This window comes from Ursus americanus, chromosome 28 (assembly GCF_024610735.1).
Source record: "Ursus americanus isolate L20-20 chromosome 28, mUrsAme1.1.p, whole genome shotgun sequence".
In the NCBI taxonomy this organism is placed as follows: Eukaryota; Metazoa; Chordata; class Mammalia; order Carnivora; family Ursidae; genus Ursus; species Ursus americanus.
Window position 1 is genome coordinate 21,707,906 of NC_142154.1, and position 7,805 is coordinate 21,715,710.

The following is a 7,805-nucleotide window of genomic DNA, read 5'->3' on the forward strand; positions in this document are numbered from 1 at the left end:
ACTTGCCCATATACCTATGACGCATAGGTATAAATTAGTGGAACCACAAATGGAACTCATTGGTATATTTCCAGAACACAGGCACCATGCTTCCTCTTCCCTCACCTACATGCCAGGATCACCTGGACCAGCTGAATATTGCTAATGGTAAAGTGTGTGCAATCTTTAAGTATGTATGGTTCAGCCAGGTGGGACAGAGATGGATATAAGTAAGCTCCTAAGAGAATGTGGGGGCTATGGGGCTTTGTCTGTTGGCTTATAGACTCAGTATATCTTAGTCCCTTACTCATAATATGCCTCAGCCTCCCAGATTATTTACACTGCCTCTCCCTTCTTACATGATTCCTGATTTTATCGTAAGTATCTCAGCCCATTTCACTGGCATCTTTGCCATATTTCTAACATACTGATTCCTCTTATCCAAAGAATTCACCAATCAAGAGGCCGTGGATGCCTCACTATTACTCTCATGCAGGGTGAGTGATTCCAAACAAAATTCAAATATGCTGGTACCCCTGAGGCCACCCCAGTCATGCAGGGGAAAGAGGGCTCAGATGACCAAACAACCAAAGAAAAGGACCAGATGGGTCACTCTCAAAAGACTGTACAGACACCAAAGTCTCATGAGCTTTGAATAGTGGCTAAGCTGCTATTAAGGAGGGGTTTTTAAGCTGAGCTTGAAAAGCTTTGAAAAGTTTGTCCTAGTATACACTACCTAATGTTCTGAAATAGCATTTTTTCTTATCCAAATAGCATCTTGCAACAATCATAATAGAGTTCAGGAGATACAGTGGAACAAGGATTGGCAGAAGATAAAGTGGTTTTGGTGACAATGAATAATTAGAATCCTGACTCTGCTTCTTACCAGCCATGAAGTCTGGAGCAAGTTACTTAAATTTTCTATACCTCAAATTTTTTATATGAGAAGTGGGTACAGCCCCACCTATTTTGCAGGGTTGTTATAATGATCAGATGTAATCTGGACAAATAACTTGAAACATAGATGGTATTTTTAAAGTGGTATGTGTAAAAGTAGGATTTATGTGTGTTTGTGACCTCAGAAGAGCTTGCACAAGAATTAATACTTCACAAAGTTTTTCTCTTTGGCAATCTTTGGAACCTGTGTTAAAATAACATTATTATTTTATGATTTTTTGTAGCATGGGGTCACATTAGCTTTATAGTCGTAATTTCAAAAAGATCAAGTAATTTTTCAACAAAAGTCATTCAGTTAAAACTAAAAATGTGCTGCTTAATTCTTGAAATACAGTAGGCAACAACAAAAATATGTATTATTTGTGATGGATGTCTACATAAGGAAAATAAATAAAATAATGTTTAAAAAATGGGATTTTCTGTTCCCTCATCAGCTCATTCAGAGGTCAAATAAAGGGATGTCACTGCCACCAGGTCTGGGAAAAGTGTTCCAAGGGCTTGCATATGAAGACAGCTGGGCCACTCCTGTTGCAGTCAGAAACAAAGGAGCCCTTGTCACACAAAAGCTTTGTGAGTGATTCAGAGTGTGTGCTGGCCCCTCCTCCCCTAGGCTTCATGGACTCAGCCCAGGAGTCTGTACAGAAGGTATTTTAACCACACACAGACAAACACACACATGCACACACATGCACATGCCTGCGTGAAACAAGTCTGGTTTGCTTATGCTTCACATGACTAAATTTGGTGGATGTACAGACTTACAAATATTCTAACATTTTATTTAGTATTCCTTCCCCTCTAATACATGGAAATCACTTTGTCTCACATGCCATTAAATGCATTTACTGAATTTCAAGAACTTAAAACATTTCCAGTCCATAGTTGGCACCCATATGCTCTTTTATTTTGCACTTTTGTAAACATCTTGGGGGTGTGTTTTTTGTTTTCACAGTAGATGCTGAGTCTCAACCTCAGTGTGAGGTGGAGTTGGGGTGGGGATGGGTAAAGGGAGTCTTGGGAAATAACCCAGCACTAGAACAAAAAAGTAAATTAATGCATGTCAGGATTTTCGCCATAAAAATATGTAGTATATCACATATTCCAGTGTTGTATGGACACTAACAAAAATAACTATCAGATCATAATGAAACATGAGAAATTGGTAGTCAGGCAATATTCTCTGATGTCAATCCAAGAAAATTACCCACTACCATGTGAAGCTGCTTTTAAATATCTCGTTTAAAATAATTTGATGAAAAAATGAATTCAAAATAATTTAGGACAGATAAGATAGTAAAAATTATACTATAATTTATAAGATGGTGCTGAATCTCTGCTCAGAATTTAAAAAATAATTTTTAAATATGAATATACATTGTCTAGAAAAACAAATCACAAATAGGTATTCAAATCTGTAGATTTTAAAGAAATTGCAACATATAGGTAAGAAGAAAGAATTAAGCAAAAATTAGTGGATCAGAAAATAGAAATATAAAAGCTGTTTCTTGGGGCACCTGGGTGGCTCAGTTAAGCAACCAACTCTATATTTCTGCTCAGGTCATGACCTCAGGGTCATGAGCTTGAGCCCCATGTTGTGCTCTGGGTTGGGTTTGGAGCCTGCTTAAGATTCTCCCCTGCTCCCTCTGCCCCTTTACCCCTACTCATGCATGTGCTCTCTTTCTCTCTAAAAAATAAATATATAAAAGCTGTTTCTTTGGGAAAAAAAACACAGATAAACCATTAACTTAAAAAGGACAAAGTGTTATTAAAATAGGAAACAATAAATAGGAAGAAATCAAAGATAAAAAGACAATAAGGAAATGGGAGATAAATTCTTGTTGATACTGAGGCAAACACATTTGATAATGGGAAAGAAATTTAAAATCTACATGAATATAATTTTTCAGATGTTAATTTAGAAGACAAACCCAATTACTAAGGAGAAGTTAAGGTTGTCAGGAATGTACTTAGCCCTGTCTCCCCAAAGGAGAGAAGACTAGGAAAATACATTTGCCCCAGAAATTTACCAAAACCTTTAAATATATTGTAATGCTATATAAACCATTCCAGAAAACTGAAGAAAGGGGACAGAACATAACTTACGCATGACACATATCATCGGTGTCAAAATGTTACCAACACAATACAATAATTAGAATTCAGTATCATTTGTGAATATTGATGCCAAAATATTTCAAATGAAATATTAACAAACAAAAAACAGCACAGTAGAAGAATAAAAAATCAGAAAGGGGTAGGTTATATTCCAGGAAAAAGAATGGAAGGATATGAGACTATATTTATCCTAATATATCAGAATAATAATCATATGAACATCTTCATGTAACCAAGAAAAGGAAACTAAACTCATGATCATTAGGATTATTTAAAACATAATACAGTTGTATGAAGTATAAATATTATATATGTGTATGTATACATATATAGTATAAAGTTTTTTTTTAAGTTTTTATTCAAATTCCAGTTAGCATACAGTGTTACAGGAGTTTCAGGTGCACAATATAGCGATTCAGCACTTCCATACATCACTTGGTACTCATCACAAGTGCACTCCTTAATCCCCATCACCTATTTCACCCATCCCCCTTCCTCCCTCCCCTCTGGTAACCATCAGTTTGTTCTCTATAGTTAAGAGTCTGTTTCTTGGTTTTCCTCTCTCTCTCTTTTTTCCCTTTGCTCACTTATTTTGTTTCTTAAATTCCACATATGAGTGAAGTCATATAGTATGTCTTTCTCTGACTTATTTCACTTAACACATTACTCTTTAGCTCCGTCCAAGTCATTGCAAATGACAAGATTTCTTTCTTTTTTATGGCTGAATAATACTCCATTCTTTACATATGCCACATCTTCATTATCCATTCATCACTCCATGGACACTTGGGCTGTTTATATAATTTGGCTATTGTAGATAATGCTGCTATAAACCTAGGCATGCCCATACCCTTTTGAATGAGTATTTTTATAGTCTTTGGGTAAATACCTAGTAGTGTAATTGCTGGGTCCTAGGGTAGTTCTATTTTTAACTTTTTGAGGAAACTCCATACTGTTTTCCAGAATGGTTGCACTGGTTTGCATTCCCACCAATGGTACAAGAGGGTTCCATTTCTCCACATCCTCATCAATACCTATTGTTTCTTGTGTTGTTGATTTTAGCCATTCTGACAGGAGTGAGGTGATACCTCATTGTAATTTTGTATTTCCCTGATGATGAGTGATGTTGAGTATCTTTTCATATGTCTGTTAACCATCTGTATGTCTTCTTTGGAAAAATGTCTGTTCATATCTTCTGTACATTTTTAATTGAATTATTCATTTTTTAGGTGTTGAGTTTTATAAGTTCTTTAAATATTTTGGATACTCATCCTTTATCAGATATGTAATTTGCAAATATCTCCCATTCTGTAGGTTGCCTTTTAGTTTTCTTAATTGTTTTCTTTGCTGTACAGAAGCTTTTATTTTGATGAAGTCCCAATCATTAATTTTTGCCTTTGTTTCCCTTGCCTCAGGAGGCACATCTAGAGAGAAGTTGCTACAGGTGATGTCAAAGAGGTTACTGCCTGTGTTCTTTTCTAGGATTTTTATGATTTCAGGTCTCATATTTAGGTCTTTAATCCATTTTGAATTTGTTTTTTGTATGGTGTGAGAAAGTGATCCAGTTTCATTCTTCTGCATTCTTCTGCTATACAGTTTTCCTAACATCAGTTGAAGAAACTGTCTTTTTTTCCACTGGATATTCTTTCCTAAATTGTCAAAGATTAATTGACCATATAGTTGTGGGTTCATTTCTGGGTTTTCTATTCTGTTCTACTGATCTATGTGTCTGTTTTTGTACCATACAGTTTTGATCTTGAAGTCTTCAAGCCCCAGACCTGAAGTCTGGGACTGTGATGCCTCTAGCTTAGGTTTTCTTTTTTCAAGATTTCTTTGGCTTTTTGGGGTCTTTTGTGGTTCCATACAAATTTTAGGATTGTTTGTTCTAGCTCTGTGAAAAATGCTATTGGTGTTTTGATAGGGATTGCTTACATCTATAGATGGCCTTGGGTAGTATACGTCTATTCTTATGCACACAGTCATAAAAACACATAACTAAGAAAGTAAATAAAGGGGATGAATGAAGAAGTTAAATAATAGAGACAAAATAAAATATTAAATATTAAGGCTGATTTGAGTTTTTGAAAATGATTTATAAAATAAACCATTATCTGAATTAAGAAAACGAGGAAAAATAGGAGCAAAAAACATACACAGTCACACACATACACAATCACACACACACACACACACACACACACACACACACACACACACACTTATCCAGTAGGAAGAATTTACCACAATTTGAGATTCTTATAAAGATATACAAGAAAAAAAAACATGACTCAATCAGATGCCAATTAATTGCAAAACCTGAGAGAAATTGATAATTTTCTAGGCATATATAAATAAGCATTGGCTTTAAAATACATTAAAATGTAACCTGCCATTTAGCATATAATCCATAAAATATTTCATAGTTTGCAGTTCAACCTAAAAAATAGGAATTTCATGAAACCTTCAAAGAATAACTATTTTACACAATTCAAAAATTACCAAAAGGAAAAGGGCCCCTTACACAGTTTTATTTTCTGTTTTATTCTTCTTTTCCAGCTTTCCTGAGATATAATTGACATATAACATTGTGTAAGTGTAAGGTGTAAAATGTAATTATTTGATGTAAGTATATAATGCAAAATGATTGCAACAAGTTAACATTTCTCCTCTCTCCTGTGGTGAGAACTTTTAAAATCTACCCTTAACAACTTTCAAGTATACAATACACTATCATTAACTATAGTCACCATGCTGGGTTGTTTTTCTTTTCTTTGCTTTCTTTTCTTTTTCCTTTTTTTTTCTTCTTTTTTTAGATTCCATGTATGAATGAGATCATATAGTGCTTGTCTTTCTCTGTCTAATTTATTTCACATATCATAATTATCATAATGCCTCAGGGATCATCCACATTGTTTCAAATGGCAGGATTTACTTCTGTTTTATGCCAGAATAATATTCCATTGTATGATATGTAATTTATACCAAAGTATAACCAAGGTAGTACACCCACACACACACACGCTAGTGATCAAGATTATGAAAAATGAAAAGTGCAAAAAATAAATATTAGTAAAAACCAGAATAAAATATTTCAGCATTTTTTATCCTTTTAATAAGACAAAGGAAAGTAGTCATATAATCATGTCCATTAATCAGGCAAAAACAAATAGATTGCCTCTCTTCACTGCCAGTTAACATTATAGTTGATCCTTGAAGAACACAGGGTTAGGGGTGCCAGACCCCCTCTCTGTGATGTGATAAATCAACATGTAACTTTTGACTCGCAAAAAACTTTATTACTAAAAGCCTACTGTTGACCAGAAGCCTTACTGATAACATAAACAGACTGTAGAGCCAAAGAGGATTATTCTCAAGCCCTAAAATAGAATTTGCCTTGTTAGGTTTTGGACTGCTTGGGATCTGTCACCCTCTCCTTCTTTCCCATTTCTTCATTTTGAAATAGAAATGTTTATCCTATACTGCCCCACCATTGTATTTTGGAAGCCCAGAACTTGCTTCATTTTATAAGTTCACAGTTGGAGAGTAATTTTGCCTCAGAATAAATAGTACCTTGAGTTTCATCCATATCATATTTAGATGGTATTAAGATGCAATTTTGGACTTTAGACCTTAGAGTTGATGATGGATGAGTTAATATTTTGGGGGCTTTGGGTAGAATGAATTTAGTTTGCGTGTGAGAATTTTGGCTGGAGGCAGAATGGTCTATACTGAAAGTTTGTATTCCCCCAAAATTCATATATTGAAAACCTAATCCCCATTGTGATGGTGTTTGCACATGGTACCACTGGGAGGTAATTTGGAAGTGAGAATATAAGAACACAGGTAGAAGGTGGCCCTCTGCAAACCAGAAAGAGGGCCCTCACAAAGAACCCTACCATGCTGGCATGGCCAGTCTCAGATGTCCAGCCTCCAAAACAGTTAAAAACAAATGGTTTTTTGTTTGTTTGTTTGTTTGTTTGTTTGTTTTGTTTAACCCACCCAATCTGTGATAATCTGTTACAGTATCCCAGAGTAAAACAAGTAAAAATAGTTCATGTATAGCTGAAGTAAATAAATACATACATAAAAAAGCTTTTATTAAAAGCTTATATGAAAAATGTGAAAGCTTATATGAAAAAAATGCCAATAGAACTTGAACATTTTAGAAGTGAAAAACAACCAGTCTTGAACCCTACTACATCTTTAAACAGTATCCTATGCCAGCAGTATGAAGAGTGAGGTATTAGCACTTAAATTGAGAGATCAAAAATGTATATAAAAAAGGTCCAGGGACACCTGGATGGCTCAGTTGGATAAACACCTGATTCGTTGTTTTTTTTTTTTTAAGATTTTCTTTATTTTTTTTTACTTATGTAATTTTAAAAAGTATTTTTTATTTATTTTATTTTATTTTTTATAATAATATTTTTTATTATATTATGTTAGTCACCATACAGTACATCCCTGGTTTTTGATGTAAAGTTCCATGATTCATTAGTTGTGTATAACACCCAGTGCCCCATGCAATATGTGCCCTCCTTACTACCCATCACCAGCCTATCACATTCCCCCACCTCCTTCCCTCTGAAGCCCTCAGTTTGTTTCTCAGAGTCCATAGTCTCTCGTGCTTCATTCCCCTTCTGATAACCCCCCTTTCTTTATCCCTTTCTTCTCCTACCGATCTTCCTACTTCTTATCTTCCATAGATGAGAGAAACCATATGATAATTGTCTTTCTCTGCTTGACTGATTTCA